The sequence below is a fragment of the Sinohyriopsis cumingii genome, chromosome 5 (genome assembly GCF_028554795.1).
Source record: "Sinohyriopsis cumingii isolate HCF-2022 chromosome 5, ASM2855479v2, whole genome shotgun sequence".
NCBI lineage: Eukaryota > Metazoa > Mollusca > Bivalvia > Unionida > Unionidae > Sinohyriopsis > Sinohyriopsis cumingii.
This window is the reverse complement of record NC_142965.1, coordinates 66485584-66500265: the sequence shown is the minus strand read 5'-3', so window position 1 is coordinate 66500265 and position 14682 is coordinate 66485584.

The following is a 14682-nucleotide window of genomic DNA, read 5'->3' as shown; positions in this document are numbered from 1 at the left end:
CCCCCAACAAACGTATGATGTCTTTGATATTCTCCATATGTAATGATTTCTGATTTTTACACACCCTGTCCCAATTACAAGAAATACGAAATGATGTTTATGATCGTGGAAAGGGTGGTTCTTTTACTGGGAGTGGAAGGAATTGCGGCCATAGTCTTTAAACATGTCCAGCTTTGTATCGCGTTCTTTGTTTTAGGGGAATGTGAGAGTTCAGGGTGAAACGGAATTTTAAAAAAAAGAACTATTTAGTGGTTTAGGCAGCCTTCAAAGAGAGAAATAATTTATATAATACCATTTGTAAAGAATATTGTGAAACCTGCTGTACAGCATATGAAAATCCTTCTAAAGCCCAAAACAAACTTTGAGAATGAACTATATTTCCGATCTCAGTCTAGTTGCTACACACGTCACGTAAACTTACTCAGCATACATGTTCCGCCTGCATTGATGACACCGTTACTGTCATAGTAAGCTGCCAAACATGTACATCTCTCACCGCTATCACAATAACCATTGGGACAGTAATAAGGAAAGCGACAGTTAAATCCTATTTCCCTTGCTGAAAAGAGAAGAAGAAGAAATTGATTGAGATCAACCATCTTTAATGAATAATAATAACGTTGACAACTAATGACATCATTCTTTTTAGGTCAATGCAACATTATTGAGTTTACAGTTCATAGACACTTTCTACGCTTAGCTTTACCACTGCTTCCAACAATCATAAAAATACAAAACTTTTTGGGATTTTAAACTGTCTGAAATGTTTCTACATTTTGTCTCAACAGTTCTGATAATAATAATTTTTTTCCGATAGGATTTTATTCCCATGGAATATGTCTGAAACATGTCGTTCGACTTGACACTTATCTTTGATATGTTCTGATCTTTCTAAGCGTTAGTTGAAAAGGTTGAAAACATTGCTATGGAACAGCTAAGAAAGTGTCTATATTTTCTGAATTTTGTAGATAGTCTTTAAGAAAACGTCAGCCATTCCGATAGTGTGCTTTTTCCTTAACTTTTTTGTTTGATGTAAGATTGAGAAATTATGCACATTTTTAGTTTCTTTATTCTGGAGCGATTCATATGAACAAGAAAATAATTCAATCAATATAAATTCAGTTGTAAATAATTTGATTTATTCTTACAAAATGTCGTAAAATTATGAGTAGTGGTTGTGTTAGACATAACGTACAAATATGTATGAATCTGCTATGTAATTTCGAGTTTTCATATATAATGTGTCAAGTTTCTCTTTAAGACAATTGAAACAATAGGTGCAAATAGATCTGAGAATTCAAAACATCTAGGTGACCTCTCATCAAAAGATAAATATGCTAGCATGATGCTTTGTGACATTTGAATATTCTTGTGTTTCCCAGTAGAGTCACACATTTGAAACGTCAGATGAGCTTCATTTAGTATGTGCAATACAGTACGACAGGATGCTATATGGAACGGTCCGTGTTGTCAAAAGTTATATTATTAAAAGATAGAGGATTGGGATGGTATATATAAATTCATCCATGCCAATGTTCTGTCTGTACGATTGTAATAAGTTATGTTTATTTACTATTGGAAAGAGGCCTGTTTAAATGGTCTATATTTTGAGTTGCGGCTGCAATATATGAGTCCTGATCGGCATAATTGGCACTCAAAAGGCCTTTGCGCCAGTATGGTCACTTGTGCGTTCAGTAGGCACTAGTACAGAGGCTTTAAGACGATTCAAGGTAACGGACAATGTCAGATTCATAAACTTTAAGTACTGAACTACCTTCCGGATGTTAACTTTGTTCCCCTGTTCCGTTAGTATTTGATCTTTTGAGACACCAATCTGTATGGAAGGTAATGTACAAATGAAAATGACGCAGCTGTATGCATCATGATTATAAAGATAATGGGAAAGCAAAATAGACATACACTGGTTATGAATGGATGCTAGCAAAAGGGTCTAAATTACTGACTACTTTTGCAAACAGGACTTAAATGGAAAGAACTAATGCACAAAGCATTGAAAGAGCTGTTAATAATACGATACGTTTCCAACTGCATGGTGATACCTGAAGATCATGCAAGAGGATATATTTAAAAGACATCTGAGTATGATGAAAATTTCAGAGCTCATTCTAACTGTTCCATAATAAACGTACCTAATGTGCATGTTTTGTTATGGCGTGATCCTAATCCGTCATCTGAAATAAGAAAATTCAGCAGATGGCAGAATGCAAGAGTAAGTCACGTAATAAGAATTTTGAAAATTAATTTATACCTTCTGCCCAGAATCTTTGATGAAGCATCATTACGTAAGCCATTCGTTAACACATTGTATATTTATTATTACCATTCGTCTAATGCACGTGCATAATTATGTATATGCATACATACACTAGGTAACTGACAAAGAACGATGGAAATTGTTAAAGCGCCTAGGCCTTCTAGACTCTAGTTGAGGTTTTGTCGAAGAGAATTGAAAAATAAAGTAAAGCAAGACAACATATAAGCGCCTGTTATTGCTGTATATGTAATTAAAGTAATGTTTGAATGTTAATAATTCGCAAACAATATTGAACTTCGATGATTAAGTTGCAACCAAATTTGCATATCCTATAACACGAGCAATAACATATTGTCTTTTTATAACATGAATGTGTACCAATAATGAACTAAGTGAATAAATTATCAAACTGAAAAGAACTTTCGTTAAATTGTGATTTCTGGCAATTTCAGCCAATAAACGACTACTGAAATTATGTGGAGGTAGAAATGTTCTGCAACTGAACATTTTTAAACGTGACTCAGATTTGTTTACCTGTCACAGATAGACACATGTGTAGGTCACAATTAAGCGTGTCATGAACACGGTTTTTAAAGTTTTATTTTCGTTCTTGTACATATATTTGATACATTCACAAACCGTGTCTAAGGACAGTATATTCCACTCAAAACAAATGTGTTTTCTGGGTTTACAAATGAGAATACTTTCAGCTACCGATCAAAGAGCTTTCCTATATATTCCGCCTACCCACATTCCACTCATGCATAAACACATTCAAAGAAACAAAACTATCGTATCATGTTGTCATATGCCATCATTCCGTGGCATTCCTATAGTAGTAGTAAAATCAATGTATATGTATGCCACACGTAATGGTAGAAAATGTTAATTGATTCTGCCAATGATAATTTACGGCATTGCGACACTATCTAGCTAGTGATTTATTTCACATTTCTACCTTATCTTAGGAAATAGGACAGTTATGTTTTGTTAGGCTGTCAGAACACATCCATTGTCGAATGCAAAGACTTCGAAGAAAGAACGGTAATTGTTTTACCTAGGGACTGGTAGAATTATGTATCCTTACGTCATCAAAGTTGGAACACATTTTGTTTTTTCATTAATAAGCCGATATATGTGTAAATACTACAATGGATACAAAACGAAAATCTTAAGACAATTACTCGTTCCATGTCACGTAATCCAGATCTAGCAGTATGCATTTTCGTGATGCTGTAGGTTAAACGAAAATGTCATTACCAGACTATGTACGGAATTTGCGGACACCCGGGTACTCGTACCATATTGACATACCAATTTATGCTAATACTAACCAGTATAGGGACAGTGACTATATAATATCACTGCGTACAGTTAAACCGGGTCACAATTCAACAATGGTGTGACCAGGTAATGATGCATTGTGGAGTACATTGTGTTCATAAATACTAGATAACAGTTCAATAGTGGACTGATGAAACTTACCAATTATGTTTTAAGTGTTCTGTATGAGAAGAGAAATATTATGATTATCTATTTCAGAGCGGCGAGGTTCGATTCAAATTCACATTATTTTGGAAGTGCCTGAGTAAAGAGACTGCTCTTCTCAGCTACCTGAGATTCCTCTGATTGGTCTATTTCGAGTTGCTTATACAATTTTGACCTATCACAGGACCATGAATCTTTTTCACGGTCGCATTTAACAATAAGTTTGATAAATCTGTTCAGTGCATGGCATGAGCTATTAAACTTTAGCACCTTAAAATTGTAAGGAAACACTGACATGGAGAATTATTAGACGGTATGAATAGTGAAGTGAAGCAAGGATGGTCAGTTCTTTTTTGTCTCCGTTTACTGATAAGGTCAAGATCATGTGACCCCACTTTGTCGGTCCGAATATCGTCCACGAGGTGGGAAATTTTAGGGCGAACTTGAAATACGTCCTGGTGTGTTATGTACAGAGATTCGTTTATATGTTAACTCTTCATATAGTTTTTGCAGCCTCTGTCTTGAGTTCATTAGGAGTTAACCTAGCTACAAGTGATGATATAAACATACAAGATTATTCCCGTTGATCAATGCGTTTTGCAAATGTTATATAAGTATTATAATGGTCAACATACACTAATATTGTGAAGAAAGATATAAAATAAATTTAAAAACAAAAATTTTACCTACCTATCTCACCCAACTTTTTCAGTATGAACGGAAACCCACATACCTTTGGTAATATAACACAGACATTGAAAACTCACAGCAAACGATGTTTACACTGGCAGGTTCAACATAAGAATCAAAGGCATGACTTGCTTAAGTTTGATTTCAGACAAACCTCTAGGACAGATTGCAATTTGTTGCTAGCAATGGTATGTTGAAAAGCACTTAATAGTTGTACATTTCGCGTTTTGAATTAGTATTTAGTATCTTTCTAATATAAGTAGCACAAAAAACACAGGTATGTTGTATATATTCCTATGTATGTTACTATTAATATATGGTAAAAATAAGCAAAGTAGTTTTTAAAAATCTTTATCTGTGTATACTGTCGTTAAACTTCATGTTCGAATTTAAATTATTAAGCGTGGTCAAGTAAATAAGACATTGTACACAATTTAGAAGTTATACATTTTGCAATATACAGAGCATGAATGTAAACTGTATTCATTTATCTTGCATCCACATTTTGTAAGGTAGTTTACAACACTTCATAGCGGCCCGTTTATATGCAACTTCAAATTTCAACTTTCACCTCCCATATGTCCAAATGTTCGTTTAAATGTCCATATAAATTACACCAGTACACTCGCCTAGTTAACACAAACAAAACTTGGTTTCTTGTGTTACTCATGTGATATAGTAGCAATTTTATTAATATTTGTCCTAAATGAGCTTTTCAACAAATACACCCAATGATCTTACAATGCACCAATATTTGTATAAGCGCAGGAGAAAAATGTTATCAGGCGTATTAGTCACAAATGGTCTTCGTAGTAAGACCGTTGCAGGTGTTATATCCTCTCTAGATTACTGGCGTCAAATCTATGTAATAGTATCCACTATTAATCTTTTCTCATAAGTTTAATCATACATATATTTTTCCAAAGAATCCGAACTGTCAAAATAACAAGACGACTATTTATTGCACGTTGATAAGGCATATTACTGCTTTGCTGGCTGTATTATATAAATATTTCAAACATTCTGCATACTAATACAAACAAGTGATAAAGTTTGCAACATGTAAAATGTCATCCTGAGATAACGGCCAACTTTCTGACCATTATTTCTAGAAAGAGTCTAATAGATTAAATATATGGATATCTATTTAAATTGTTCACAGGAATATTCAACAATTATTCACCATTCCATGTAACAATTGATGTTGTTTTATGTTAGTCTCATTATTCCTTGGACATGTAATGTAAGTTAATTTACGTAGACAACCGGTTTAAATGCCACAGACAGTGTACTAAAACGGGTACATGAGTAGGTCAAGCAGATATTCACATATCTTGCACTTATATGTATGATGATTAGACTATTATCTTCTTTGCCACTCTGTGCATGTATAATTTACTTTCAATTTTCATTCTAGGCAAAACTGTGACTTCAGTGTAATGTTGTTTTCAACTTAAACAATCCACGGCAGCCATATGCTGCAAATATAAATATTCATTAGCCAAGAAGATACAACAAAACGCTGGACACTTTTTGAAAGCGAAGTGCTTATTTGAAAACAGACCTGGTAGGGCAAGTATATTTTGTGCATTTACAGTATTTGAAAAGTACTACAATACGTACCAAAACATTAAGCAGTCCAGTCTGGGCTTGTAACAGAAAGTTTATAGAGCATATGCGTTCCACAATTTATGACCTCAATTTCAATAGCTGAGTGACAATCACTTGAATAACTTTTCGTGCATGCCGTGCGGTTGACTCTCCCTTCGTTCATTTTGGGTACGGAGCCTTGATAGGAAAACATCGAGATAAGTAACAAGTGTTTACATCTTTATTACCTGAATTTAGTATTGGTTGCAATAAGTATGTACTTAACATACATTTGAATGTTTGTGCTCGGTAAACGTTAGCCTATAAAAGACCAAGATAACTTACGTGTAGGTTATTGCATCTTATGTCCTTCTTTTTTAATAGTGTATCGAACACACGTGAATGGTTTCCAACTACTTCAAAGTATCAGTGACTCGATAAAATCGAATAATATTACTTTATTGCGACGATATGATAGTAAAACAAAACATGACATGTATGCTATATAATTATGAACTATTAGAAATGGTGCTGATACAGAAGAATAATTCGATAGTAAATTGCAATGTAAATGAGACTTATTTTGTCAGAAAATATTCGGAGTTTGAATCGTTCTTAAATTATGTGAAGAAATTTTGATACAATTGTATACAACAATTATTTAAATATCTTAAAACATAACAACACTAAATTTTACAACATCAGATTAGTCCATAAAAGCGCAGCACACATAAATTCAGACATTTATAGGATTCCTTACATTGAAAATAAAATAAACTTAGCTTATGCAATTGTCGGGATATCTGAAAAGCTTCCGTTGTCTTGAATATCAATGCATTACTGTAATAAATCTTTTTGTTCATTTCCTTAAAAGCTATGTATTTGAAGATTTTTATTAAAATGTGTATTGAGTTTAGAAACAGTTTTCTTACCCTTTGGTTCAACCTTCTCGTTTAACATATTATTGAATCTACTGGAGTCCGAAAACAATTTATTCACCCCAAGCACATAATTGTCTCTACATTAATGTTCTTAGCATGAAATTTGTGTTTGGGTGACTGTGTGTGTATGTCTGTGAAAGAACAGGTGGCATATATAACCTTGAGTAAAAATACACAGTTATGTTTGATAAAGATGTTTATATTCACATAGATATTATAAGTAATTATTTCAAAGTGTATGAAAAAATTAGGAAAATCATGAGCCACATCTGTTTCCTTAATAAAGTCTTAAATAACTTTAAACGCTTTACAATTTAAATATTTAGGTAAGCTGAGAAAAGTGTCGCTGGCAAAGTTAACAGTGCTTTAAATTTAGAAAAAGGATTGCTTTAAGTTGATAACGAATATATTTCATCTTTTGGTTGCAAATACAATAACGTTTAACCCATAAGATGAGATATATTCCTTATTTACCTTATTGCTTAAACGTGTTGCCTAGTTAAAGTTTATAACAGACGGAAGTATCCGATTTCTTAGGGTAATGTAAAGTGTTTGTCTTTTATATTTGAGTTTTGGTTGAAATGGTACAAAACTATAAGTACAATATAATTTATATGCCTATTTCAAGGTTATTTAGCAAGTACTTGAAAAACTAAACATGAAGAAATTAAATTGCGTGAAATACAGACTTACAAGCATTGCACTAATCAGATGACTACATGACATACAAAATTTTTGGGTCATAATTGAATTGATGTTTATTGACTTGAGTAAAGAGAAATATATAGTTAATTCGCTCCTTTCAGAATCAAATTATTATCATATAATATGCATTAAGTCAAGGAATAGCATACAGTAATAACTTGTAGTTTCATGTAGCATTTCACAATTACATCAGTAAGTCGTTATTTACAGCACTAAATTATTTTCAGTTTAGTATATGTTCTCTCACCATTTGTATCGTATAGGTGTAGCACGCAAATTTCGCATGTTGTAAGTCTTACATTTTCAGCAAGTCTGCTCCACAAGGATAATGTCGAAATAAGTATTAGTCCCATTGACAATTTTAATGTAACAGGTGAAATTTCGAAATCAAATTTACTTCTTAGATGATAATATCGTGGACATGCAATGAAACTTTAAGACAGATGATACAGATCGTATGCGCATGGTATATCGTTAATTTTATGAAAGGTGCTCACATTATAAACTTTTATTCCTTTTCATTCCTTTGATAAAGTCCGTTTCTTTGCGATACAAATGCAAATGGTCCTTTATTCACATACTGCTTTATCGTTGTCCTCAGACGATATAACATATAGGTTATTTATGTCAGCAAAATAATATCAAAAAAAATCCCACAACCATCATGCCAGCGTTAAGCAGTCGAAATGAAAGATATGAGGACAAGAAAACAATGACATATTGTTTTCTCTATGTGAAAACACAGGGACTGAAATTCAAAATTCGTATTAAAGTTGGTCAAAATGAGTTTATTTACAGGATACTGTTACGTGTTGTTGTATACTGGACAACTTGAATACAATACGGGTGTGTCGCTTTCGTTTCGGAGCTCCTAACAATTTAAAGCTAACCGCCCTAATTGTATCACCCAACACTGTATTGTCCATTTCTTTGTTTAATATTTTTACTACAATGCTGGAAGGGATCATATTTTCCCGTTTATTTCAGATGGCAGATAACTCAAATTGACGGGTGACGTGTCATAATTACGAATACAAACATTATCAATATCACATCTCACCAAACAGCGATAGACCAGTCACTGGCGATCATTTAAGAATATGAATTAAATCTATGCTGTTGGAAGTTGAATAATAATTTTAATTTACGCACCATTCATCCATATTGGCGAAAAGGCTCCGCATGAATGACCTAACTTCAGGCCAGTAGGATCTGTGAGCATGTTTCTTCTTCCAACGTCATACCAGCTGTTAGTCAGGTCTCTATCCACTACACATAAATTATTATTACTTACGAATCTGTCTTCTATTTCGTCTAAGGTCATGTGGCTTCCATTGCAGTGTTCGCCTGTGGGGAATGATCTGTTTGAAATTATATTTATTAAAAAGCAGATTACTTGACTGATTCAATAAATATTGAAAGGAATGGAAATATACTGCAAGCTGCGTAGCACATAGATATGTAAGAGACACAAGATCCAGGAAACATCCTTAACCATCGTTCATTCGGATTTAGTGTTGTTCCTTATATATCAGGAGTTCTGTTTCATATAATTTCCAGCAGCCACTGACTAGACATTTAGCTTTATCGCTAAACCATTAATTTTGTCTGGAGCTAAATGTTAAACATGCAGTTCATAAAACATGACTGATAAACGATTTAAATATAATTTTAAAATATCGACATAAACATAACCACAAAATGAAACTATATTATAGGGATATCGAAACTCGAGGATACGGTGAGTAGGTTAACACATTCAATTTTTCTAATTTTGTTTTCATCAAAAATTTCTAATTGAATTCTTCGTTTTTTCAGATGCCGTACAACGAAGCATACATTTATAGTGTTCATATGTAATGACAATTTTAAAATGATGTACTTTTAATGTGCTTTCTTTTGCCACTGAAACTCAGAATACTAATTAATAAAAACTCTTCTGAACCTTACCGTTAATCACATCCAGAATGTACCATACAAATATGAACACCAAGAGGTTCATTTTACTTCAGTTTGTAATTCCTGCAAAATAAAGAATACGTTTGTATATTGATGGATGCCTTTCTGTCTGAATGTAACATAAAAATTCATCGTCTTATTTTAACTCGACATTCATTTAGTTAATATTAGGATTATTATTTGCACAAACGAGTGCTATATAGTTGTCAACCTCAAATAAGTAAACTGCTACCACTTGTAGAACTACTACTACTAATATCATCGCCGCCATCACGTCTGCTAGAAATACCAATCATACTATTAATATTGCTTCCATTGTATATATCTACTTACTCCTGCTACTACTATTACTACTATTTCTCCTACTACTACGAGAGCTACTGCTAATACTACTTCTACTACAACCACTGCTACTAATCTACTTTTATTCCTATTGTTGCTGACACCACTAACATAGCACTAAAATCAAACCAAGCTGTACGTTTGCACGTTTTTATCTTGCCTTTACAGAAACAAATCAGAGACACAGCTGTGATGACCTTTTGGCCGTCACCAACAGTCTTAAAGGATTTGTACTAGTCAGTAAATGCGACCATGATGGAGACAGCGTTAAGTTGAACCATCCAAAATCATTTAATTAAATTTTGATATATTAATCTCAGACACAGAAATGAAAGGAGAAAAGCAGCCAATAAATTTCCAAAAACTGTAGTCAAGATCGAGTTCCATGTAAAACTAATAATGCGAAAATGATGGAGACAGGGTTAAGTTGAACCCTCGTTAATGATCTAATTCAATTTTGATATATTAACCTCAGACACGGAAATGACGGGAGAAAAGCAGTCAATAAATTACATTCACAAAACTGTAGTTAAGATCGAGTTCCTTACAATAATAATAATAATAATAGCGAGTACCGCTCCGGCGGCCTAGTGGTTAGAGCGTCCGCCTCGGATGCGGGAGGTCGTGGGTTCGATCCCCGGCCGAGTCATACCAGAGACTTAAAAATGGTACTAACAGCTGCCTCGCTTGGCGTTCAGCATTAAGAGGTTAGTGTTAGGACTGGTCGGCCTGGTGTCAGGATAATGTGACTGGGTGAGACATCATGCTACATGTCTGCGGCATGATGTCCCAGTGCTAGACATCACTATAAACTGCAGACATCGTAGCGATATGACTGAAAAATTGTTAAAGCTACGTTAAAAATCAAAATCACATCACATCAATAATAGCGAAAATAGCAATAATAAATGATAATAGTAGGAGACGCCGAAGAAAATGTGTTAAATCAATAATTGTATTCGACACTTATGCCATGTAACTAGAAACCATACTCACTTATTTTGTATTCTATATCGACTTTTACAAAGATATATATATATAAGTGTTTATTTTTGTAGGTGTCATATATACACACACATATATATATATATATATATATATATATATATATATATATATATATATATATATATATATCTGTGTGTGTGTGTATATATGACACCTACAAAAATAAACACTTCATGGGATCATATGCCCATAATACTCTTTATTTAGGTCGCCTGACAATATGTCGTCAGTTAATTATTTTTGGAAAGTATTAGCGATATATATATATTTTCTTCTTAAATGAACCATATAGATAGCAAAGAGCCTGCTGTTAAGAAAATATTTTTCTCATTTTAATTTTCTTGATTTCATATGGCTATAAAATTATAAGATTTTATTGATAAACTGTATATGTACATCAGCATAAGGAAAGAAAATAACGAGTGGGAGTCTGGAACAGCTACATATTAGGTAGCTTTTTATGTGCAAATCAGAACAGAAAGTGTCAATACCTTCCAACTGGCAAAATGAGAGAGCAGCGTTCTGAAGACGAATAATTTAGAAACGGCAAGTGTCGTCCCCATACACTGTCAGCAATAAATAATATAATTATTTATTTACGAAGAAGGCAAATAAAACATAACATACGCAGTCTTTCAAATCTCTGTAAGCCTTGCCAAGTAACATGGCGCCTGAGAATCCAGGTTGGGAAACTGGAGGCTGAATTTTCCTCAGAAAAACAACTAGTAGATATACGCCAAAATGTAAATAAAAGTTCTTGATACTCTGTCGATATCTATTGAAATAGCTAGTTCTTTCATAATAGAATAATTTCTTTAGTTTATGGAAAACGCGGTTCTACATAAATCACATAATATCGTTTAAACGCATTTCTTTCAATTCCCTTATGTATTTATGTCTATATGTTTTTAAGTTATAGAATAAACATGAAGCGCCCTCTTGCCACAAGCATACGTGTTATTTTAACAGGTGTGTTATTTATGTAATACTTTCTTCTGTTGTATGCGTCTGACAGATGACAGAGTCTAATATATTTTGTCTTTAAATAACGTGGATTCTAATTTTAAGCTGACTTTTTTTATAATTATTATTGCCGCTGTAGTTGTTATTCCTTTTTATATTAAAAGGTATTCGGTTCTGTTTTGTAATGATTACACTGATGTGCCATTAAACGTTCTACATACATACATACATACATACATACATACAGAGAGACAGACATACATATATACATATATACATACATACATACATACACACACACTCACACACACACACATACATACATACATACAGACATACATACATACAAACACACATACATACATACATACGTACATGCATACATACATACATACACACATACATACATATATACATACATACATACATTCATTACATACATACAGACATACATACATAAATCCATTACATACATACATACAGACAGAAAGACAGACAGATGGACAGATATAAATACACACACATACATTGATACATGTCTGTTTCTTTGAAGATATTTCTGCATTCTTAGAGCTTATAGTCGCAATCTACTGTTTCAATATCCCTTAACGTTATGATACGAATCACAAAACGATATAACTCTAAGGAATAAACTGTGGTACAATTACTGTAATGGGTTGCGTGAATATCACAACTCTACAAGTAATTTGATTAATATGATCAAATAGGAACTATTTATGTAAGCGCAGCCATAGTCTGTAATCCACCAATCCCGTTGAGTATCAAAGGAAATCAACATTATCCACACGTGGCAATTACAAATATGCTGCTAATAACAGTGATAATATAACCGTTTAAGCTGCCTCGTCCACAGCAAGGGCGAATGTAATGCAAGAAGGAAGAAAAGATTAACTACAATGTAAGTTGTGAGACAAACACATTGATATCGACTCGATTGTAAGTTGCAAGACAAACACATTGATAGCGACTCGATTGTAAGTTGCAAGACAAACACATTGATAGCGACTCGATTGTAAGTTGTAAGACAAATACATTGATAGCTCTCGATTGTAAGTGGCAAGAAAAACACATTGATAGCGACTCGATTGTTAGTTGTAAGACTAAAACATTGATAGCCACTCGATTGTAAGTTGCATTAAAAACACATTGATAGCGACTCGATTGTAAGTTGCAAGACAAACACATTGATAGCGACTCGATTGTAAGTTGCATTAAAAAACACATTGATAGCGACTCGATTGTAAGTTGTGAGACAAACATATTGATAGCGACTAGATTGTAAGTTGTAAGACAAACACATTGATTTCTACTCGATTGTAAGTTGCAAGACAAACACATTGATAGCGACTTGATTGTAGGTTGTAAGACAAGCACATTGATAGCGACTCGATGGTAAATCCATCTAATTAGCATCGGGATGTGCCAGGTGGACAGCATTTCTATTCCAGAGTCAGGGTGATTCATCGTCGTGTTTATTGTTCTCTTTTATTGTGTACATGTGTGCTGTAGATTGTCCTTAAACGTCCCACACTTTGATTCACTAAATTCCAGTTTCTTTAGCAACAAATCTGTCCTGGATGATTAAGGACATGGTCAGTTTAGCGGTTATCTTCCTTTGATGAAAATGTGAAACTACTTCCTCCTAGGCCCTCTGCCCTCCTTTCTGTACTATCCTTAAAGTTCTGCAGAGAAAACTTGGTCAGTCTAAGGCATACACGTGATATGTTTTGTTGTGTATTGTTAATTGTATATCAAACGATAAGTATGATTATCTCCGATGTACATTTACCTATACGAATGTATGAATAAAGCTCCTGTTCTAAATGAAGAGCTTCTAGAAAAAATGATTTCCCCCTGGCTAAATCTGTAATAATAGTTTAATTCAATTATCACCAGACTGTGCCAGGTGGAAAATATTTCCGATCCCATTTGTCCATTCAAATGCAGGTGTTATGTTCAGTTCTACTTGTATCAACTGAATTGCCATGTTCTTAGATGTAATATTCAACAGATAAAAGTTTGAGGTATGACTTCATGCAGCGATAAACATTTTGTTTGCTAGTTAGATAGGTGATATAGAAATACTTTCCTTTTGACAGATACTAATGATGATTATTCAATTCAATCAGCGCCAGAATGTGCCATATGGAGCACATTTCTCTTCCATGAGGAAAGAGAGTATCTTTTATTTTTTCTTCCTCTTCCCGTTTGTCCGTTCGAATTCAGGCGTTCCGGTATGGTATGCTTGTATCAGCTTGAAGGCAAGTTATTATATGTACTTACAACGGACGAAAGTCGTATACAAGGTTTTCCTCGGCAACTCTTCGTTTCCCCTCTTTTTCGCCATGGTGGTCATTAAGCGATAATAGTATCAAGTGGTTCTCTGTTGATAAATATTGAAATACATTGATTTCTCTTTTGGTTGTTATTTGATAACAACCATCCGTTTTCTATTTCATATGCGTATCTCAGATGTGCATTTACCCATATGACTGCATCCGCTGATACATATCGTATCTCTATTTATTTCATAGTTTTTATCCTTGGCACTGATGAACCATCTATGAATTCATGCAGAACCGTTGTCACTATTACTTCAGTGCTTTCTTTCTCTTTTACCTGAAAAACATCCATGTTAGTTTTTAAAATTCAACTGGAACTATATATCTATATAGCACTCTATAAACGAAATATCAGTCT